Source organism: Nyctibius grandis, chromosome Z (assembly GCF_013368605.1).
Source record: "Nyctibius grandis isolate bNycGra1 chromosome Z, bNycGra1.pri, whole genome shotgun sequence".
NCBI classification, from domain to species: Eukaryota; Metazoa; Chordata; class Aves; order Nyctibiiformes; family Nyctibiidae; genus Nyctibius; species Nyctibius grandis.
Window position 1 is genome coordinate 53,952,556 of NC_090695.1, and position 24,792 is coordinate 53,977,347.

Genomic DNA, 24,792 nt, shown 5'->3' on the forward strand with positions numbered 1-24,792 from the left:
CTCATCAAATCAATGCCAAATTCTGTCTTGAGGGGACAGTACAGAACTACAGACACATAACTGGGAAAGCTGATAACATTCTTTTGAGGGTATAGAGGCACTAAGAGCACTCTGACTTGGAAGCTTCTAAACTCCTTTTCCTCTTGCTTTTCCTGCAGGGTATGGCTGTTAGTGCACTGTACAGTCTCTCTGCACTGTATCAGAAATCCTATATGTTTATGAATGAACCTGTGCAGACACAGTCAAGGGATGAGTCAGAACTCCTATCCGATCCATACTGTGAATCTAGCTAGAGTCTCTTGGAGCTGACAGCTACTCTGGTTTGTATATTTGAAAACATACCTCTGTTAGAACAGTACAAAATACAGTCACTGGGACGTTTTTTTCATGCTCTTAGGAAAATGACTGTATCAGTTGACTGAAGGTGATAGTATCAGACTCCAGATGTACCAACAATTCCGGAACAGAGCAACCCAGCAATGCTTCAGTCAAATGGTTGCCCCCTTGATGGAAGTAAAATCAATGGTTCCTTTAAATGAGATTTTATACCATCTATGAAATGTTCATTACATTTTCTGTTTTTGAGGAGGAGGTCACAGTTGAACTGGTTCTTTTTCTGAGCTATTGTTAAAACCTCCTTGAGATTAAAGAGCTTGTCAGATAAGAAGGAAAAAAAAATGAAACCTGAGTGCATGGAGAAGCAGACAGGATTAGGATTTTTTTCAGAATTCCTTCTTTTCCCCTTAAATGATGTCTCCTTAAAATGACATCAATGACTAAAAGTTTTCTGGAATCCTGCAGCAGAAAATCTGTGATCTTATTCTCTGTACTAATCATAGAATCATAGAACCATAGAATCATAGAATGGTTTGGGTTGGAAGAGACCTTAAAGATCATCCAGTTCCAACACCCCTGCCATGAGCAGGGACACCATTCCACTAGACCAGGTTGCTCAAAGCCTCATCCAGCCTGGCCTTAAACACGGCCAGGGAGGAGGCATCCACAACTTCTCTGGGCAACCTGTTCCAGTGTCTCACCACCCTCACAGTAAAGAATTTCTTCCTAATATCTCATCTAAATCTACCCTCTTTCAGTTTAAAGCCATTTCCCCTCATCCTGTCACTACTTGTCCTTCTAAAAAGCCCCTCTTCTGCTTTCCTGTAGGCCCCTTCAGGTACTGGAAGGCTGCTAGAAAGTCTCCCTGGAGCCTTCTCTTCTACAGGCTGAACAACCCCAACTCTCTCAGCCTGTCTTCACAGAGGAAGTGCTCCAGCCCTCTGATCATCTTTGTGGCCCTCCTCTGGACGCACTCCAACATGTCCATGTCCTTCTTACGTTGGGGGCCCCAGAGCTCTAGTGGGGGTCTCACGAGAGTGGAGTAGCAGGGCAGAATCACTTCCCTTGACCTTCTGGCCATGCTTCTTTTGATGCAACCCAGGATATGGTTTGGCTTTCTTGGCTGCAAGCACACATTACCAGCTCATAGAATCATTTTGGTTGGAAAGAACCTTTAAGATCATCAAGTCCAACCATTAACCTAACACTCCCGTGTCAGCCACGAAACCGTGTCCCTAAGAACCACATCTACTCGTCTTTTAAACACCTCCAGGGATGGTGACTCCACCACTCCCCTGGGCAGCCTGTTCCAATGCTTGGCCTGGGTTGAGGTAACAGTTTTGCCCCTGTTGAGCTTCTCATCAACCATCACCCCCAAGTCCTTCTCCTCAGGGCTGCTCTCCATCCATTCTCCGCCCAGCCTGTATTTGTGCTTGGGATTGCCCTGACCCACGTGCAGGACCTTGCACTTGGGCTTGTGGAACTTCATGTGGTTTGCATGGGCCCACTTCTCAAGCCTGTCAAAGTCCCTCTGGATGGCATTCCTTCCCCTCCAGTGTATCGACTGCACTACACAGCTTGGTGTCATCAGCAAGAGACATGCAGACATGCAGAGAGATGCAGCTGAAAGAAGGTGATTGGGTTTTATGTGCTGGAGAGCAACACATAATTTTAAACAAACCTTTTAACCAACTGCCCAGAAGCATCAAGGTTTACTAGTACCTTTCTGCGTGCATAGGCACTGCAGTGAGAGCCCTTTGGCCTACCTTTGTTCCAAGAGTAAGGACTCACTCCTACATATATGTACTATCTTGATGCCAAAGGAAGCTCCATGGTAGAATATTCTTACCACACCACGTGCTTTAACTATTGCCATCTTAAATTTTAAGAGCTATGGAGATTAAGTGATATCACCAGAGTTCTGCTTCTAAGACCTGCGATTTGGTATAAATTGAATTGAACTATGACAAGAGAGCCAACACTAGTCACAAAGACTATTAGTCTGGGATGACGCTTTCTGACCTTGTGCGCACTACAGGACTTTCTAGTCTAACTACCATATCAAAATCTTGCACAAGTGCCCAGGCCATGGAAGAAACAATTCCCACCTCAAGAACCACGTAAGTTGACATGACAAGTGAAGGGAAACAGACATGCAGGGAGAGGTGTGACTTGTCCAAAGCATCATAGCAAGCCAACTGCAGATCTAGGAGTAAAACTTTGCTTCTTGACTTGCAGCCCATATATAATCTCTTGCATTCAGAAGAATGACCACACTTTGCATTTTTGTGTGAACTAACTTGACTTGAAAATGTACTTTTTAGTGACTGGAAGCCAGCTTAAGACATTCTTAGGCAGAAAATAAATGTCTTGCTATTATTAATGAGCAAGATGATAAGGTCAATAGGGAATAACAATGGAAGACAAACAGGTACTGGGTAAACAGAAAGTTACTCATATCTGGTTGGTACTTCCAAAAATTCTCCTCTAAATGCTGCCTGGAGGCTGTTTTAAGGCATAGAATGGCAGAATTCAGGCTAAGTAAGCTTTAAAATTTTTTTTAATAGGTGCTTTTGTGTTCCTGCTTTATGAAACCCAAAGTTTCCTGTTTTCCCTGAAACAGGCCACTGGATGTACTGATAGTATCTTAGGGATCGTGGAGCAGCAACCATCAAAAAGATCAATGGAAACCAAGAGTGCTCAGGGAATTACGTTTTTATTTTCATGCTCTCAGTATATTTTAGGTGCTTAGCTTCAGTTTCCTAAAACTGAATTTGATAATGTGAAGACTTCAACTAGTGATACTGTATATTTTACCCCATAGCTTAGGTGAGTGGTTATTGGTGGGGGCTGATTTATTGTGTATGGAACCATGCAGCTGCTGTCGTTATTAGCAGGAGTGATACTTTGAGTATGGGGTCCAACTCAGGAATGGAAGATATTCTCAATACTTTCTTCTTTGAACCTTTGAAATCACTCAGACTTTCAGATTATCAGTCTAATCACGACTCTTCATGTCCACCTGTCCCAATTTCGCTAGAAGCTGTGAATTATTTACACAATAGGATTGTCTGCATTGGGAATAAAAGATTTGAAGATGGGCAGATCTGAAATCTGAATGAAAAGGCATCTAGTTACTTGGTGTGGAGGCTTATTCTTAAAGCCCAAAGCCTAAGTGTAGGTAAGAAAAAGAACAGCTGTTTAAGAGATGGAAATTACCCATGTTTCTGCTAAAATTGCCATGCGGAGTCCTCCTGGTTGCCACAGCTGAGGTTAAGTTAAAGTCCCCCTAGACACCCAGGTCTGTTGCAGCAGTGAACACATGATCCTTGTGTGGGTGACCGCGTGTATGTGTGTGTGCATGTGTGTGTGTGCACGTTCATCAAGAAGGGAAGGAGCCTTCCCTGGTGGGGCTGCATGGCTGCCTCTACATCAGGAAGCTGCCCCTCATAAAGTGCTGGCCAGGAAGAGCCTCTGACTATGCCATTATCACAAAATCAGAACCAGCCCTTCCTCTGAACCTCTGCGTCTTTCAGCTCTGCGGCAGAGCCCAGTCACCCAGGAGTATTCAGGGTGTGCTGCAACTTGAGAGGAGGCAGAAGGGTCCGTCTCTCCTCCCTTCAACATCAGCTTTGGCATCCAAAAGGAAAGTGGCTTCTGGTTCCAGTCATGCCAAAGCTTAGGCAAGGACTTGTAGGGCTGAACTCCAAGCAGCATTTCCTTTACTGTGGACTGGAATGTAATAACTAACCTCAGTGGTGGTCAAAGTGTTTTGTGCTGTTGAGCAATGGTTCAGTTATGTGAATTTGAGTAATTCACTTGGAAAGCATAATTTCATGTAAGTAGTGCCATCTTCAGTGGCTACAATAGGTGATAAATTTGGTGCATATCAGCTTGAACATTTGTTGTAGCTGATACCCACTGCTATAGTAAAAACTAGTTTGAAATTTCATTAGAAGATATGGGAATATTTTAGCACTGTGACTACCTGTAAATTGGTAAAACAAAAGCACCTATACTATTTAAAACCATGTCTCTGTAGGTGTATGTGACAGCTTTGGGATACTTGGTGCAGAGACCTATTGTGATAAAACTTTGATATATTGAATCACAGTAGAAATAAATGAAATAAATAAAGTAGATACCAAGTGCATTATTGAAACGTGACTATTCTGATGAGTCTAAGGCTTCAGCTACCAGGAGGACTTGTTGGAGTCTTGCTGGCAGCGTAATGGCTGTTCTGTGTCTCTATCTGAGCTCTGTTTGCTTCTTATACTCAGTGTGTAAAATGCCTGTTGTTCATGTTAGTGTGGACAATTGGTATACTAAGGCTTAGACTTTATATGGAATGCAGTTGTAATTAATTTCTCAAATTCAGCTAACCAAGACTATAATACACAATGTCTTTTTCTACCTTAAAGATGACTTCTGAATGGGTTGGTAGCACTTTAGTACTTAGTCTTCTATGGGTGCAGGAGAGGAAAGGCTGAAGGTATCACAGGTGATACCTGTGATGGTGAGGTGGGTGATGAAGGATGGTGAAATACACTGGTTCTTCTTGGAAAACCCCAGTAAAGAAGGGTTGTGTGCCCGTATGAGCAGAGGAGTCCCCTGGCCTTTTCTGGAGAACTGCAATATTGGCAGACCAGACATTGCTATTTTTTGTGGGGGTTGTTGCCTGTTCTGTGAGGCTTCAATGTTAGACTTACAGCAGGAATAATGTGACATGATGCAGTCACCAGGAGATAATAGAGCTTAATGTTTGTTACACAGAGATACTCCTTCCTAAATGATCAGGCACCTTGTTGGTGTATATTTAGCTTGTTCAATGAAGAGTGAGGGGAATTTGCTTCTGAAAAGTGAGATGTGTCAAAGGACACTTAACAGCAGTTAAGACATGACTCAGGAAAGCAACTTACTCCCGCAAGCTGTTAATAGGAGTTGTGCATTACACTGACGTAGCTGTGGGTTTCTGGGACGAGCTGTATGGAGTGCAAACTTTTTCTTTTTCCAGGAACAGCTTCCTTGCTGGTCCCTCTCTTCCCAAGGATTTTGGAAAAGATTATGCTGTAGTAGTCCTTATAAGCAAGCAGAGCTGACGGTCCCCTATTTTCTATGACACCTTTGTGGGTCCTTCAAAGAACCAAGGAGGTATGCTGAAGAAACAACCTCATGTGTTAAGGCTCCAGCTGTGTGGGCATAGAGTGAAGTAGAGCTAGGACTAGTGCACTGAATGCAGTTGACTGCAGTGACATGGCCTGTATAGGGAAACAGAGGACATTCCCTGCAAATCTACTCTTAGCATAACATATATAAACCTGCAAGAACTGACTGATCGTGCAATTGCTAATGGATTTGGCTGTAACTTGATTGATCCTGTAAGGTGGTAGCGTTTCAAGAAACACAGTTTTAGCAATGTGTTGCACTGAATTTCAGAGCGCATCCTTTTTGTGTTAGGAAAAAAAATGACTCTGATCAGAGAATTTCTCCAGTGTAGTTCCTGATGTGTTTAAATTTAACCACTTCTGTGATGTGCTGACAATGAAGGATCTCTGCCTCATGAATCACTGGAAAAACAGCAGCAAGCCGTTTGTCGTACCACACAGCTAACATTAAACAACCACCACTTGTCCAAAATCATGAGAGCAGTCCTATGTGAAAGCTGCAGGGCAGAGCAGGAGATATCCTTCAAGGGTATAACACTGGTTTCCCAAAGGAGAGGCAATGTCTTTATCCTAATTAAAATATTTTATGAACCCTGTTCTAAATTCAGTAACTCCTGTTTTGTCCAACAAACAGAAAGACAAACTAAAAGATGAACAAGGAAAATGATCACATTGGCTGCTTACACTCTGGCATCTGACAGTTGCTAGTTAAATAATCTCTTAATTCTTCAATGAAGAAGATAGCACTCTCATTAAGCATTGAAAAGTGTCCTTTTAACTCCTTGGTGCCAAGAAAGCATTTTATGTATGCGGCAGCCTGTACTCAACACATCTTTCTACTTCAGCTTTTGTCTAGTATGTTCATTAGGTATTAAGAAATTGTTTCTGCCAGAGGGCAAATCTCTCTTCTTGATCTCCGTGTTTATACAGTCCCTTGCTTTCCTATCTCATTCCCCAAAACTCTCATTTTTCTAGTCATTTGACTTTAGCTGTATCTACTGGAATGCAGATAAACGTGAACTAGACTTAGAGCAGCAAGAGCAGGGAGCTCTGTGGGTGGGCTAATGTGTCTGCACAGGGCTATGCCCTTGAGACAATGCAGGGTCAGCAGAGCCCCTGGGCTGAACCTGTGACATTTTCTGTTGCATTTACATACTAGCAAATTAGCCAGTTCCTCCAGGAAGCCCATTTGAAGCTAAAGTGTTTGCTAAAGCTTGTCTTTCGCCTTATTTTCCCCAGCTGCTTCTATGTATGAGGTAATTATTTGGAAACATCAAGTCAGTCCAGTTTCTGATTCTCTGGTCCTGCAAGTGGAGCAGACTTGTAACCTCCTCCAGTTCAAATGAATGCTGTCATTGTCAGCTCAACAGCCCTCACACTGCCAAAGCCCTTTGCTGTAGACCATCGGAAGAGCCACCATTGCACCCTACACAGCATCACTGACTCCAACATACTCACCCTCTTGCAAGTGTGTAAGCAAGACTTGTGGTACAGCTACTCAGCATGCTAAGGGCTATTTTGGACTATCCCACAATACTGTGGAAGTGCCTGATAGAAGGAATAAAAACTGTGGCAGGCAACGGAGCAGTGTTTGCTTGGTGAAACATTGTCATCTGAGTTACCAGGAAAGTCACACAAGGAGATGATTATTACCATCTGAAGCTGGAAATGAAGAAGTGAGATTGACACTGTACAAAACACAAGGGTGGCTTTGGAATTTCAAACTGCCTTTGTTGCCACAACATCTACTTTCAAAATTTGGGAACACAGGATGGCCGCCGTTGAGCCTCATGTGGACCAATATCCAAAGAGCGATGCACCTAGCCCTTTCTTTAGTGATGTCTCCAGACAGACTGAGGGGCTTTTAAACTCAAAAGCAAAATCTTGCCTGAGTAAAAAGAAACCTAAAGTATAAAATACAAAGCTTAAAGCTACTGTGAGAGAGAAAACTGAAATAGACAGGCTGGGTACAATTGTCCTGTCCCAGGGCTGTCCAGGCAAACCTTTCCTTCCATTCATCTGTGCATAGTGCTCTCACTGGCAGAAGTATGTTGGTCACTTAAAACCTTTCTGTCACTTCTGAATCCTCAAGGTTGCTTCTCAAAACTGCACAGTTCAAGTGAAGGCTCAGATATTGTGGTGCTAAAATCATGCCTATAGACACACTTGGATGTATGATTCTCAAATGTAACGGAGCAAAATGTTTCAGCCAAGACCATATCACAAAGGAGAAGAGTCCCAGAGACCAGAGCTTGATCATCACCTCTGACACATCCAGAGGGGAGCCAAGCCCATCAGCCACATGAAAACTGAGTGATTTAGAGCTCTAAATGCAACGCCGTTTACCTAGACCACTGTCAGAGCTTGCTCATCTATCCTAGTCAAGCTGAATAGCAACCTCCATCTGTTTTTCAGGGTCTATCACTTTCTGATTTTCTTCCTCTTCTCCACATCACTGTGGCACATTCCAGATCAGAGACACTTGGACAAGCACTAAAGACTCTAGGTCTGACTCTAAACACAGCAGAGGAAAAATGGACTGTAAAAGCCACTGTTCTAGGACTCTGAGAAGGAGGTGTTGAGCAGCTCCAAAATCTGGTGTTCCAGGTTATTTCTCGTAACAAGGCAATGCCAGCTGGCGTACAAGCTAGGTCATTTCACTCAGAAATGAGGAAAACTTAGCAAAACAATGATGACTGTGTGGGAGGCTTCAAAGAAACAAAGAGGCAGCAAAATGCTGTAGTAGAATAGAGACTTCCTCCACTGTTTTGTCTTCAAGAAGCCCCTGCACAGTAACTCCTGACTCCAGAAATTAATTCCAGACCATTCCTGAGGATAGCAATGTGGAAGACCCCAATGGTCAAGCTGCACTGAGGCAGGAAAGGGGCAAAATTTCAGATGAGCTCAGGGGCAACTTACCTGCACCCCACAACAAAACTCAGCCCAGCTGTCCTCACACTCATCACTGAAAAAAGACTGTTTTAAAAATGTCCAATGTTGAGTGGGTCTAAAATACTCGTCTCATATGATGAGTTCTGTGGGGTTTACAAAAAGAAAAACACTGTTAGCAGATCTCAACTCTTTCTTCCATGGAGTCCTTTGAATTCAGTGGACCAGATTCATTTGCTAACATTATGAAGTTCAACTTCTGCTTGGAATTCAAACTGTTAATTGCCTGGGGAAAAGTCTGTCTGTAATTGGAAAGACTGCAGACTTTGAGCTAAACCTACCTTGAACCATGAGGCTTGCAGTTACAATAATCTGTTGTGCACAACCAGACATAAAATTGGTGAAGCAGAACACCAAATAGTGGAACAAAATTCACCCAGTAGAACTTAATATCATGCCTGAGTCTTAATATCATGACCTTATTAAAAGGGCAAGGTGCATGAAATTAGCCTGATGTTTTGGCCTTACTTAACCACTGCCTGATTATAGTGTTCTGGCCTTACCTACTTTTGCTCTGAAAACTTGGTACCAAGCTGTAAGGCTGAACAGCATCACAGCTTCACAGACTACCAGGATATACTCAGGCAGGAGTCCTGCCCTGCCTTGAGGTCCAAAATGTATACTCTGCTCCTCTGACTCAGTATACTCTACTTCTCTCACTTTTACCTCATGTGGCTGAGATCCCTAGGACGGGCTTTTTGCACAATCCAGAGGGAGGTACTGGAAGGAATCTCTGTAGTGAGGCAGAAAAAGCTTGTAGGTAATGCTGAGCTTTAAGTTCTCTGTTTGGTGCAGGAAGAAAGCAGTTGTCAGAGATTATTCTACTTCTCCAGATATTAATGCTTGTAGATCTGCATTGCTATATACTTGCTTTGTGTTTGTCTTGTTGTTGTTAAAAAGCATCCATGTTTTATGAGTGTGGGAGAGAAATGGGAAGGACTAACTGGGCCATCTATTAACCGTTAGCTAGTTTAAGCCAAAATGCAAATCAGAAAAAATAATTACTGTGGACAAAATGGGAACATTCAGGCCTTGTTACAATACTGTGGGACCCTTTCTCACCCTTTCAAATACAAAGCAAAGTCCTAGTGAAGTGTGTGTGTGCTTTTGGGGGCCCTTCTCTAGCAGCTGGAGGCTACAACCTTGTCTATTATTGTTTGGAAAAAATATTGAGAACAACGTGCCTCCTACTCTTGCACATCATCTCTGTGCAATAATAGGGATTTTAGTTTTATAGTTCTACGATAACTTCTATAAGACAAAGTCACTCTAGAATCTTCAGCAAAATAATGTGTAGAAATTTATACCGGTGCATGGAGTTCCCTTCTGAGCTTCAGCCCCACTGTGCTAAGCCATTCTGGTTCCAAGAAGCCTAGACACAGTGAAGCTGTCACCTCAAGGTCAAACTTCTAATGATGGCTGAAACAGAAACAAAATTTTGGGTCTCCAGCATGCTGGCTTGTGCCCAGTCTTCCTCAGTTTTACAGCCTCACACAGAAAAGTGCTTAAACTATGCTGAGTAAAAAGACCACTCTGGTATGTGGCTGTTCATGGGTTCAGTCTTGACCTCATACGGATATCCAAGAAAAGAAAAAACCCAACCATTGGAATTCGTGCTCTGTGAATTAAAGCAAAGCAAAGCGAAGAAGGCTCAGGCTGTTGTAAGGTTATGACACAAGGTAATTCTTTTCAGTAGTCCAGATGCATGTGAATGCTTTTGAGCAAAATAATTGAGATTTTTCTCAGCAGCAGCTGAGACACAGGCAAGGTGCTGCTTGCTTGTACACTGAACTGTTTTTAGGTCATGTGTCATTTTTGGTGAAAAGATAAAGCCATTGAAACATAGCTTAACAATTCAGCTAAAAAGTCACAAAGAATTGCTCTGTAACCAAGATATCTTACACTCCACGTTCCTTCTTGGTAGCAAAACAACACATGTATGTTAATGGTTCCCTATAAGTCACTCTGCCAGAGCTCCTGTCCTCTAAAATCTGTCCTGCTTCCCCCATGGTATTTCTTGTGGTTTTTCTTAAGGAGGTTGGGACTGATATGCTGTAAGGGAGCATCAGTCTTCACTATTGCTGGTACATTTTGTACAGTCCCTCTCTGCTGGGAAGAGATTGTCAGTTGTGGGAGTTTCTGGGGTTCATGATCCACTCAGCCTCACCCTCCTTAGAGGCGAAGAGTTGGCAAATGTCCTGCCCTGCTGGAGCCACTGGAGTTCTGCTGCTCATTTTACAGACTTGTTTGAAATAAAGATGAGAAACATCACTGCAAAATCCCGCACTCCAATAAAAGTTCATCATGAGCATGTGAAAAGTCCTGCCAGATCAAGAGCTCGTGCAAAAATCCCAGTTCACATGTGATAGTAACTGCTGAAGACCATATCTTATGGGATAAGTTGAAGTGGGCAGTGCTTGTGTCAGCTTATACTTTGAGCTGAGCCCTTCCCAGACCAAGTTTCTGTTGTAAAATCAAAAGATATTAGCAGTTCCAACCCAGCACAAAATATGCAACACTAAAATACAAAGCATGACACTTTTTCTTCATACTTACTGTACCACTATTTACAAACAGAAAAGAACAACAAAGTCTTAGTAATGTTTTAAAGGCCAAATTAATAGTTTGAATATGAAGGTGATTGGGAGTGGTCAGCATGGATTCACCAAGGGGAAGTCATGCTCGACCACCTTGACAACCTTCCACAATGAGATGACTGACTTGGTAGACAAGGGGAGAACAGTCGATATTTTCTACCTTGACTTCAGTAAGTTTTTCGACGCTGTCTCCCATAACATCTTCATAGAGAAGCTGATGAATTATGGGCTGGATGAGCAATCCTGCTCCAGTATGGGGTGAGTTGAAAACCAGTTGAACGACCAGGCCCAGAGGGTAGTGATTAGCGGCACAAAGTCTAGTCAGAGCCCAGTAACTAGTGGTGCACCTCAGGGGTCAACATTGTGCCCAATCCTGTCCATTTTCATATGATCTGGATGTTGGGGCAGGGTGTGCCCTCAGCAGGTTTGCTTATAATACAAAACTGGGAGGGGTGGCTGATAACCAGAGGGTTGTGCTGCCATCCGGAGGGTCTCTGACAGGCTGGAGAAATGGGCTGACAGGAACCTCATGAAGTTCAACATGGGGAAGTACAAAGTCCTGCACCTGGGAAGGATCAATGCCATGCACCAGCACATGCTGAGGGGCATCCAGCTGGAAAGCAGCTTCACAGAAAAGGACCTTGTGGGTTCTGGTGAACACCAAGTTGACCATGATCTAGCAATGTGCTCTTGCAGCAAAGAAGGCTAATGGAGAGCTGTGGAGTCTCCTTCCTTGGAGATATTCAGAAGCCATCTGGACATGGTCCTAGATTCTATGAATATAGTTACATTTTATGTTACCATGTTAAAAAGTTTATGGGAGCAGCATATTGCAGCTCTGATAGGCTTTTGGGTAATGTATCTTGCTTCCATGTTACTGACAGCTAGTGCAGTATCCTCTGAGTTAACTTATCCTGTGAAGGATATATACATGTGTTTTTGTTTTACAGCAGAATCTTTAGACAAAATGTAAAACTGGGACATGTCTTCTATTAGCTGTTGATTAGCAAACGTACCACTGGTAAAAATCCTTCTTAATGTCTACTACAGACATCGAAACATAATTCACTTTATGCCGTGGTTAAATGGCAATATGATGCTTTATTCTTGTTAATCTTCAGTTTCAGACAATTGGTTGCATAGTGACTCAAGCTACATGTCCTCTTTTCTGTTTTAAGTCCAAGAATAGGTGTATTCATATAACAATGAAACAATGACTCATGCCTGAAGCAAGACATTTAGAGTGTAATTCTTCAGTTCTCTTTTACCATTCAAGGAGAAGGTAGTGTGAAGGGACAGAATCACAATGCAAAGGAAAATTGGATCCTTATTAGCCAAAGCTGGGGGAGTAAAATGGAGTAATTTTTTTCAGCAGTTCATGTAATATATGAATAAAGAGATCATTTGCACAAGTTTAAGCAAGGTTCCAAGGGGACAGGACACAGCTGTCCACCATGCCACAGGTAAGCCAAAGCCATGTTTTGGAGGACCGTTTGCAAACTGAGCCACTGTGCACAAGACGTAAGGTACCCGTGATCCTCACTCAGCCTCAACCCACAGTAACTAACCTGGAGCAACTTCAGAAGAGACCCCAAGCAGGCATCCTCCTTATTATGTAAACATCACGCGCTTAGTGAAGGCTTGGCTCCATGGAAATTCATTCAGAGCAGAACAGCTTGGAGGAGAAGATATAAGCATGTGGATCTGTAACAAGTGCAAAACATTTGCTTTCTGTCTGTATTCAGCAAGCAGCTGCAGTTTCCTTGTGGCACAAAAAATGCTCCATTTATACCTGCCAATAATGCTAGCAAATTCTGGAGCAAATTTGCTGGAGCATTCTAGCAATATGAAAACAAAGTTGTTTTTTCAGTGGCAGAAGGAAGATGTGAAAATGGGAGCTTTCACTGACTCATCACAATCAGAGGCGTTATTACAAAACTAAATTGTTCTTCCAAACTACTCTTTCCCCACAAACAACTCATTTGCAATTGTGAAGATGAGTGTCTTAGCAGAAATAGACACTGCTATTATTAAAAAGTTGCCTTCTTCCTTTACTGTAGATTTCATTTTAACAAAATGGATATGAATAAATTCTTCAACCTCTTAATCTCATTTTAAAAGAACTACTATTATATTAGCTTTTCCCTATAGAGGCTTTTCAAAGATAGCTTGTATTTTATGTTAGTACCAAACAGCTGTAATCAAGGACCTGTTCTGCTGTCTTCACATCTTTTGTTTTTCCATTCAGTGAAACTTACCTGTTTGGGGTGGATAACATTTTGGATCATTCCTCCTGTGGTATCTTACACTGAATTTGCATACTCTTAGCACTTCCAGTGAATGACAATTTCCTGATATACAGATGCATACAAAGCAGATGCTGTGCATCAGGCCAGCAGTGAGGGTTTAGAGCTGCTCTCTGATCCCAGTTACCCCTATTCCCTGTTCAGCTATTTTTCTTAACTCTACCCTTCTTTGTCCTCCTTTGTGAACAGACGCAGTCCCCGATGTATGTCTTGAAATGTTTGGGAGGAATGACCACTTTGGCAATAATACTTCTTTGCAGGCAGGGATGTCCATAAAACTTTTCCTTCTAGGAAAGTGTTCAAATTACTGCAGTGGCGGCTCTCTGGCCCTGTGGGTAGAGCCTGGGGCCGTGCTGCAGATCTCCCTCTCTGAGCTGCTATGGATTTCTTTGCTTCTAGAGGGAAACTCAGCTGTCCCCAGGGAAGAGAAGAGCCTCCACTGCAGACAGGCAGAGAGGCACTGCAGAAAGAGGCATAGTCTGAAGGTTAATTGTGCTCCTTGCCCATGGCCTTTTTTTTTGCCTTACGAATGAGAGATGCCAAGCATTTTGAGAGTATGGTTATTGATGAAGTTACCAGGACATTTTGCGTATCTGTCTGCAGTAAAGGAATCTTTACATTAGGAAGATACAGAAATGAGGAGAATTCTTCAGCAGTAGCCTACTAACAAGACTTCAGTGAGTTTAAGTATATGGGGAGAGCCCAAGTTATTCCATTACTGAGCTAAGTGGGGACAATAAGATTAGGTTTCATAAATCAAATCCTGGGTTTATATGTAAACTGGCTTGAAGAACATTTTCTAGCTGAAACGATGACAACGTAACTTAGGGGAGACTATTTTTTCTCCCCCCATATGTAGCAGTTCATTTACACTTCAAAGAAACAATTCAGACTTAGTTCCACCTTAACTATTATGTCCTAAGTAATGTCTTCATGATGCAAACCATGTCTGAAGACACCATATGCTTTGCCTTGTTGAGGGTTGGCTCTTCATTCTCATACCTTGATCTGTCTTCTTCTGACTAGTTTTATCTGTTACCGCACTTCCCCTTTCCATTCCCTGCCTATGTATTTTCCTCAAAGATTTTCCATAGAAGGCCCTCACAAGCACTTTAAAATCCAGAGAGATTATATCCAACCAGTCTACTTCACATGTTTCTATTCTGTGTCAGAAGTTTCCTACATGGAAATGGTGCTGGCTTTTGTTTCAGGCTGTTTTGCACTAAATTGTATGATTTCACAGAATCACAGAATCACAGAATCACAGAATGTTAGGGATTGGAAGGGACCTGGAAAGATCATCTAGTCCAATCCCCCTGCCGGAGCAGGATTGCCTAGACCATATCACACAGGAACACGTCCAGGCGGGTTTTGAATGTCTCCAGAGAAGGAGACTCCACAACCTCTCTGGGCAGCCTGTTCCAGTGTTCAGTCACCCTCACCGTAAAGAAGTTTTTCCTCATATTTATGTGGAACCTCCTGTGTTCCAGCTTGCACCCATTGCCCCTTGTCCTGTCAAGGGATGTCACTGAGAAGAGCCTGGCTCCATCGTCATGACACTTGCCCTTAACATATTTATAAACATTAATGAGGTCACCCCTCAGTCTCCTCTTCTCTAAGCTAAAGAGACCCAGCTCCCTCAGCCTCTCCTCATAAGGGAGATGTTCCACTCCCTTAATCATCTTCGTGGCTCTGCGCTGGACTCTCTCTAGCAGTTCCCTGTCCTTCTTGAACCGAGGGGCCCAGAACTGGACACAATATTCCAGATGCGGCCTCACCAGGGCAGAGTAGAGGGGGAGAAGAACCTCTCTCGACCTGCTAACCACACCCCTTCTAATACACCCCAGGATGCCATTGGCCTTCTTGGCCACAAGGGCACACTGCTGGCTCATGGTCATCCTGTTGTCCACTAGGACGCCCAGGTCCCTTTCCCCTACGCTGGTCTCCAACAGGTCTGCCCCCAACTTGTACTGGTACATGGGGTTGTTCTTGCCCAGATGCAGGACTCTACACTTGCCCTTGTTATATTTCATTAAATTTCTCCCCGCCCAACTCTCCAGCCTGTCCAGGTCTCTCTGAACGGCTGCGCAGCCTTCCGGCGCATCAGCCACTCCTCCCAGTTTTGTGTCATCAGCGAACTTGCTGACAGTGCACTCTATTCCCTCATCCAAGTCATTAATGAATATATTGAATAGTCCTGGTCCCAGTACCGACCCTTGAGGGACTCCGCTAGACACAGGCCTCCAACTGGACTCAGTCCCATTGACCACCACTTTCTGGCTTCTTTCCTTCAGCCAGTTCTCAATCCACCTCACTACCCGATCATCCAGACCACACTTCCTCAGTTTAGCTGCAAGGATGCTGTGGGAGACCGTGTCAAACGCTTTACTGAAATTGAGATAAACCACATCCACAGCTTTACCATCATCTATCCACCGGGTTACATCCTCATAAAAGGCTATCAAGTTGCTTAAGCACGACTTCCCCTTGGTGAAGCCATGCTGAGTGCCCCTAATGATCCTCCTATCCTTGATGTGCCTAAAGACAGCACCAAGGACAAGTTGTTCCATCACCTTTCCGGGGATGGAGGTGAGGCTGACCGGACTATAGTTACCCGGGTCCTCCTTCTTGCCCTTTTTGAAGACTGGAGTGACATTCGCTTTCCTCCAGTCCTCAGGCACCTCTCCCGTTGCCCACGACTTAGCAAAGATGATGGAGAGGGGCCTAGCAATGACTTCCGCCAGCTCCCTCAGCACCCGCGGATGCATCCCATCAGGGCCCATGGATTTATGGATGTCCAGATTGCTTAATTGGTCCCTGACCCAGCCCTCATCTACCAAGACAGATTCCTCCTCTATCCTGACTTCTTCTGGGGCCGCAGGGGTCTGGGGCTCCTCAGGACAGCCTCCAACAGTATAGACAGAGGCAAAGAAGGCGTTCAGTAGCTCCGCCTTCTTTTTATCCTCTGTCTCCAGGGCCCCCACCTCATTCATCAGTGGGCCTACATTGCCTCTAGTGTTGGCACTCATCCTGAGTGGTAGTGTACACATGAGCTTCAACAACCTGAAGGCAGATAGCTCACCCTTTTTCTTCAGAAAGGAATAAAAGGACAGTTTTCTGGGAGCATAGAAACATTTCCAGCAACGTTTCATTTTGTTAACTGATATAGTTAATAAATTTCATGCCTTCTGGGAGTTTACAGGAGCAGTACAAATTAAGAGCTCTTTTGAAATAATTTTGTTCTGAGGTTGTCTTACAATGTTAAAAAATTAATACTGATTTACAAATCATCTTGAGTTATGATCCTGGCAACTGCTGTGCTTAGACCTACAAGAATGGGTGGAGAATCAAAGTTGAAAGAGAAGCGTAAGTTCTGGCTAACTCACTAGCAAAGTTAAAAGAGTTAATGCCTTTTTTGCAAAAGTGTTACCTAGAAACCCTTACCCAGCCCTAGCTATTGGAGATGAGCATGTTATATCTACGAAAACAGATAACATCTCTCTTGGAGTTTCTCTTACTTTTCTGCAAAATAAATAGGTAGAAACAAGCTATAGAACTATAGAACTCCTTGTCCTTGGTCATCATGTTGGCCAAATGTCTGAAGGAGTTCAAAAAATGAATAGGCTGAATTAGTGGGGCTGTTAGACTTATGAAGCAAAGAGGACTAGGTTTTAGGTTTAGGGTTAGTCCTAGCCTATAAGCCACTCATAGCTGGAATTTGAGAGTGGATACTGAGGGGAATATCAGTCTACGGCAGTTTTTCATTTTATCCAAAGCATCTGCTAATGGATGGTGGAAAGAAGATACTAGATGGATCATTATCTGACCAGTAAATCATGTAGTATGTTATTCAATACAACTGATAATGAATTATTTGCAATGGAGAAAGTGGGAAAGGAAAAATCTCCTTTACTGCTTTTAAACGCTTGAAGAATAGGCCCAAGCCTCCAAAAATTCCTTTAATCAACAATTCTTGTCATATGCCACTGTGGTGTTTCCTACACTAAGTCCTTGCACTACTGATTTGAGTGTTCTGTTTTATATTTTATTTAAAGGACACCACATTACAAGCAAAAGCTTGCTAAGCACAGACAATATTGGGACAGATCTTTTAATACCACCAAGGGCAGGCATCACAGTAAAGAAGACAAATCTAACGAAAGAAAAATAAGATCCCAAACTTGGAAAGAAATCTTAGACTTCAAGATCCGCAGAAGGTTCCCTAAGCAAATTTGGACTCCTTTTTAAAGTACCCTGAAGGTTAAAGCACACCAGATTTCCAAGAGGAAACTCATAAATATTTTTGGTATTTTAGTCAGTTCTCTCAAGAAGTATATTGCAAGCCACAAATGTATCCCGATTTAGGTGATCTCCAATTACAAAATCAAGCTATGCTCTATGTGGAACTCAAATCTTGGCACAAATCAGATATTCTCACTGATTAATATGTGACATTCAATTGCTAGCTTGTTGTTCTCCGAATATTTCTAAAGAGGATCTATCTGAACCAAGAGTCTCTATATATGTGTGCATGCAATGCAGGCTGTGTGGAAGACTGCTGCTTTGGGAGACGGACTGAAGAAATGAAGCTTTTTTCTCATAAGATACTGCTTCAAACTTGAGAACTTAATTGCACTGAAAAAAGCATACTCATCTTCTGTTCAGCACCAGATGTCAGCAGAGCTTTAGGTAGCTGGCTCACAGTCAAGCTTTTTACAGTATATGTAGCATGTCATACTCCATACCAAATGTATTCTTGTAGGATAATCACTTGGTGAAGTACTAAGGGCTGAAGAATTGCTGTTCTCTGTCGCTCCCCAGATGTCCTCCTGCGTCCCATGTCTGAGCAGCTCAGTGCTTTGTGGTGCATGCTTCCATTCTCCTGCTCTGTTTCCACAGGGACCTCTCTGGCATAACTGCTAATTGCTCCCTTCTGCTGGAGGGACTCTGATGCTGGCTAACTCACCGGAGAGCCAATACACCTCCCTCTACCTGGGCCTGCTCTGTAGGTCTGGCAGGAGAAGAAAGGATTTCACAGGTATTCTTTTTTCCTCCACATGTTCTAATTCTCAAGGTTTGTGAGAAAATGTTTCAATACTTCAGAGACTCAGCTCTACAATTTGCCTAAAAGCAAATAATGGAAGAAATTTTGAAGTCTTGGTCCCTAAGCATTCCCAGTTGCTGCATTAGTATCAGTGAAAAATGCACCAAGTTTGCACCCTCTTCACATCCAATAGAATCAATAGAATCATAGAATAGGATGGGTTGGAAGGGACCTTTACAGGTCATTCAGGAAGAAATTTTTTATGATGAGGGCGGTGAAACACTGGAACAGGTTACACAGAGAGGTGGTAGATGCCCCATCCCTGGAAACGTTAAAGGTCAGATTGTATGGGGCCCTGAGCAACCTGATCTAATTGAAGATGTCCTTGCTCATTGCAGGGGGCTTGGACTGTCTGTCTTTAGGAGTTTCTTTTCTGTTTTGGGGAAGCCTAGGTGAGCAGCCTGGTCAAGGGCTTGCTCATGTTTGCTGCTGAATGTTTTCCCTTAGAATCATAGAATCATTTAGGTTGGAAAAGACCTTTAAGATCATCGAGTCCAACCGTAAACCTCACACGGCCAAGTCCACCACTAAACCATGTCCCTAAGCATCACATCTACATATATCTTCTTGATCTGCATGCACTGAGTTCATGTTTAGATTCCTAAAGCTCTCCTGTGTTGCTATAGTATCAAAGTTTCCCTTCTGCTGTGTTTGCAGGACTTTTATGTGTCTCAGTGATGGGCGTGTATAGATTGCATCTCCTCCTGCCGTTGTGTACAGCTGTGATGACAAATTCCATCTGGATTTCCTAAAGAAAGGCTTTTGGTGCAGCTCCCCAGCTAAAGCATGGTGGGACATGAGCATTGGCTTGATAATGTCTTGCTTCTCTCTCTTACAAGGAGAGGCTGAGAGAGCTGGGTCTGTTTAGCTTGTAGAAGAGAAGACTGAGAGGGGATCTTATCAATACTTACAAATACCTTAGGGGCGGATGTCAAGGGGATGGGGCCAGACTCTTCTCAGTGGTGCCCAGTGACAGGACAAGGGGCAATGGGTATAAACTGAAACATGGGAAGTTCCATATAAATATGAGAAAAAAATTCTTTACTTTGAGGGTGATAGAGCACTGGAACAGGCTGCCCAGAGAGGTTATGGAGTCTCCTTCTCTGGAGATATTTAAAACCCACCTGGATGCGACCCTGTGCAACATGCTCTAGGGGAAGCTGCTTTAGCAGGGGATTGGACTAGATCTCCAGAGGTCCCTTCCAACCCTAACCATTCTGTGATTCTGTAGTTCTCTTCCCCCAGAGCAGCATGTTTGCATACCAGTTAGCATTTCACAACGTCTTGTAGAAGTAGAATCAGTAACCTACGAGAGCCTGTTTGTTTCCCAAATTACCAGTAAGTTGATGGACCTCTGGAGTGCTTGATGGAGGCACATGAAACTTCTCTGCAGTCAGACATCTCCCCCATAACTCATCACCACAGGGACATGGATAGATTTGCAGAAACTGGTGACACCCTTCACTCCCTGTGATGCACAGGATCAGAGTAAGTACTCTCTGTCCTGGCTCTCACCTAGACAGAAAAGCAATTGCATCAGTTCACTTCCACCTATGAATCTGCTGGCTGAACCAATCTTTTGTGTCAGGTGAGAAAATCAAAGCAGCCAAAATGGGATGGGAGAAGGCAGACACAACAAACCTTGATCAGAAAGAATGCTTTCAAAGCAATTGCTTTTCTGGTAAATTGATTCTTGTTAGGGAAGTACTTTACTTGTTCATGGTGTTAAAGGGCGAAGCAAACCACTGCACAGGAGATAAACTGAAGTGTACTTGAACACAGCTTGATGATGTATCAATAGCGTTAGACATTTTTATCTAAATGCTGCATTTCATTATGTATGGCTTTCTTGCTACTGTTTCCATGGGAAGAGATTTCCAGCCCAAGTAAACATAATTATACTCAGTACCTTATCAATTAGGTTTTCCAACTCAAGGAGGACATGAATTCTGCAGACTTGTTCTGTGGCATCTGTAGTTAATTTATTTCTGAATGTCAACTTGGCTTAGTAAGGATGCTGTGAAAGCCTGGTTTTCCCTTTAAAACCTCTATACGTCTCAGTGGAGTGCTGGAACTGAAGAAAGCAGGCGGGTTGTTCCGCTGAGCGTGCTTGCCTTTTATCTTCAAAGCTGTCTCATAGCTGGATGTACCTGCCAAGGACAGCTTTTAAAAAGTTCTTTTGAAAGAAACAGCAAGTTCTAACTAGGAAGGGACCTGGTGGAAGTCTGGTTTCAACAGGGGGAGATGAAGAAGCCCTTTATGACCTGACTGAAGATGAGTCCCATCAGCTGGAAGAGTAGACATGGCTGTAACATACCGTTTCATGCAAGAAAAAATGAAAAAGAGAGTCTGAATATAATCCAGTTTCTCTCCGAGTGCCCACCTGGACCAACAAAAAGCCTGCTGAGATTCACTGAATAAATACTTATCCTTGGCCTGCTTTTGTGGTGTGGTGGGTTGATCCCAGCCAGCAGCTAAGCTCCCTCCCAGTTGCTCACTCACTCCAGCCTCCCAGTGGGATGGGGGAGAGGATCAGGAAGGAAAAAGTGAAAAAAAAATAATTATCAGTCAAGGTAAAGACAGTTTAATAAGTAAAGGAAAAAAAAGGAAAAAAGCAAATGATGCAAAGGCAATTGCTTACCACCTCCCACCAGCAGACTGATGCCCAGCTCATCTCCAATTAACAGCCACTTAGGACAAAACTCTCCTCCCCCAGTTTTATTGCTGAGCACAATGTTATGTGGTATGGAATATCTCTTTGGTCAATTCAGGTCGTCTGTCCCAGCTCTCCCCTCCCAGTCTCTTGACCATCCCTAGACTACTCCCTGGGGAAGGGCAGAGTGAGAAACAGAGATGATGAGCAAGCACTATCCAACTATAGCTAAAACATTGGTGTTTTTGTTATTAACTCTATTTTCATCACAAACCTAAAACACAACACCATTTGGGCTGCTATTAAGAAAATGAACTCCATCCCAAGTGGACCGAGCACATGGAGGAAGCAAACTACCCCTGCTGCTAGTTCAGAGCATGAAGCATGGGTACTCTTAAGCTGATGAAGATTGCTGGTCAGTCCAGCAAAGCTGTGGGGTAGATCTGCAGTGTGGTAGAGCTCTAAGTCCAGTGTGTGATACAAACTGACCTGTGTTTAGAAAAATCCACACTGGTTTGCAGGCATGCTGCTGAGGGAGTTTTATAGACTTGCACAGTTTTCCTTCCACTAGTTACTGTAAAAGAACAGTTATAGAATCATGGAACGATTTTGGTTGGAAAAGACCTTTAAGATCATCAAGTTCAACCAGTAACGTAGCACTACCAAGTCCACCACTAAACCATGTCCCTAACCACCACATCTACACATCTTTTAAATACCTCCAGGGATGGTGACTCAACCACTTCCCTGGGAAGCCTGTTCCAGTGGTTGATAACACTTTTCGGGGAATAAATTTTACTGATATCCAATCTAAACCTCCCCTGGTACAACTTGAGGTGGTTTCTTCTCCTTTCACTTATCACCTGGGAGAAAAGGCTAACACCTGCCTTGCTACAACCTCCTTTCAGGTAGTTGTAGAGAGTGGTAACGTCTCCTCTCAGCCTCCTTTCCTCCAAACTAAACAACCCCAGTTCCCTCAGCCGCTCCTCATAAGCCTTGTGCTGTAGACCCTTCACCAGCTTCATTGCCCTTCTTTGGACTCACTCCAGCACCTCAATGTCTTTCTTGTAGTGAGGGGCCCAAAACTGCACACGGTATTCCAGGTTTGGCCTCACCAGCGTCAAGTACAGGGGGAGAACAGTTCTTTAAGAGAGTGGAAATACATGCTTCCCTACCTATGCATCTCACCTTTCTCTAAAAGTTATCACTTCTTCACACATCTTTCTTATTTGGGAGAAAAAATAAAGAAAAAACAAAAAGGAGCAGTATTCACCTGCTCATCCCATGTCCTGCCTTTGCCTCTTTTCTTGCTTCATCAGTAGCGTGAGCTATCTTGTTGCAGGAGCTTCTGGCTTTGAACCCTCAGTCCAATGCTGTTCCTCACTGTCCCCCACTGAAATTCCTGTGACCACCATGGGAAGACAGGGGAGGATACATGGAAGGCAGTGCTCCACCTTAGTTCATGGCTGGGCTGGGTTAGCCCACCCAGAATATCTCAAGGACCAAGGGACAGTTCTACATGTAGGGAAGTTCTCTGTGGCAGCTGCCCACTTTGTCCCTTCCAGGCTCAGCAAAGCAGTTAATGCTTTTAACTCTGTACCTTTTTGACTTGAGCAGGACTGTGTTTGTCCTTAACTACACCATCACATACCACGCTACACTGGGGCCTGCTAGAGAAGCACAACATTTCAACTGTTTTCCTATTCATGTGGACATCTATTAAGTAGATACTTAAGTTTTGCTAGTGCCTAGCACTTTAGTTATTTAATCTATTAAAAAAAAGGCATATAAATTCCTGTATAGTTTCATGATATAGTACAAACACAGTCAAGTTTTGATTATGTGCCACTTTTGCATACTGGTAGGCTGATCAGCCTACATTGCTGGTTTTTGTCCTTAAACATGCATTCTTCTCCTGTTTGAGAAGGACACTTAGTCTTCTTACTTAGAGAATAAGAGGAACACGTACAAATCAGAATCCCTTTTTTATAGCTAAAAGTGCTTTTCAGGTATTAAACAGCTGATTTGTGTGGCAGGCTGATAAGGAAGCTATGATTCTCTTACTTTATTATTGCACCCATCTTCCAACAGAGGACAAGCACAAGGATCAGAAGCAGCACTTGGAAGTTCGTACCTCTACGCCTGTACCCCAAAAGCGGTTACTCACTCTGGGAAGAAAAAGCATTGCGCTGTTTCCCTTACGATTCTGCTTGTGTAAGTCAAGCAATGGAATTAGCTGAGATGAAACATTTTTTAGTTGAGCCTCTAAGGAGGCAGAAAAAAAGAATGACAGTCACATGCTCTGTGAACATAAGCAATTGATACAGAAACAGGACCTGACATGCACGACAATCACAGATGACACAGATCTTCCACTAGTGCATAATACATTTTTTTCAAGAATATAATGCAGTTTTCTCAAGAATCATATGAGATTCAGAACTCTGCATAGAACCATGTGAGTGCACGGCTCTACCTCAGTCCCACTGATGTCCTTAGAGCCCTGATGCAAGTCTTTGTTGATGCATGCAAGAACCTTGCCCAGCTGTGAATTCGACCAGTTGTATAGAGCAGTCTCAGCCCCATTATAAGCCAATGTTGTTTCACGTTCAAAGTATGTGCCTGATTCTCATTTACATTCCTTATGCATGAAAAAAGAGAGTGATATTACATCAAGATAAAAGCTAACTGCATGGGTGCATTTGCTTGAAGGCAATCAGAGGGAAACCACTTTGTAGTCAAACATGCATATTGTCAGGCAGTGAATCCAAATCCTGATGTATGGAAAGTCACATGGAGTTTAATTGCCCAGAAGGTTTTGGGAAAAAACCCCACACAACTAACAAGCTTTTAAAAATTACCCTGTCTAAGCACAAGTAAATAGGACAGATTTTCTCCAGATGAAAACCCTTAAGTATCATATTCAGGCAGAAACGTCCAGTTTTTAGTTCCTGTAACTGTTTTATAGCCAACATAGGAACAAGCATGACACGTTGTGCTTTCCAGTTGCTCCCTCAGTCTCCTAATAACCAAGGTTAAGTGTGTTTCTTTCCTCCTTTCTCTGTTGCCTAGTCACAGGAAATTCATCTGCTGCTGCTGAAACTGGTAGAAAATGCCTCTTTTTTTTTTTCTTAGAAGAGTCTTCTTTCTGCCTCTCCTCTTGCTGAAGCTGCTCAATGAGAAATCAAAGTAGTAAGCTTGACAGTCTTCAGGTGTGTGTGTTTTGTTTTTTTTTTTTAAGGAGTCATCCACCTTGTCCAAGTTCTAACGTATGAGCAGCTCCTCAGTAGGGGTTAAAGGCATGAAACCGCTCTTTTCCTCTTCCCATAGGGAAACAAACAAAGGGATCAGCTCTAGCTGAAGTGAGTTGCACAAGGAGAAGAAAACATTTACCATTGTCACAACCTGAGAAGGAGGGTCTTTTTGCAGTCTCTTGTGTTCATTGTTTGGTGAGGCGAATGGATTTCTGTCTCTAGTAAAATTAAAGAGAAAAGCATTTTTTTTACTTTAGTGCCATTACAATATATGCAGCATCCTGAAGCCCACCTTTGGAAGATGGTGCTCTACCCCTGATATCCCATTCAGACTCACACTTGAAATGAACAGGAGTGTCCATGTTTGCCTGTTCCTCATCAATGCCTTTGCAAAGTGATGAGCAAATCCAAAGTGCTGTGAGACCTCA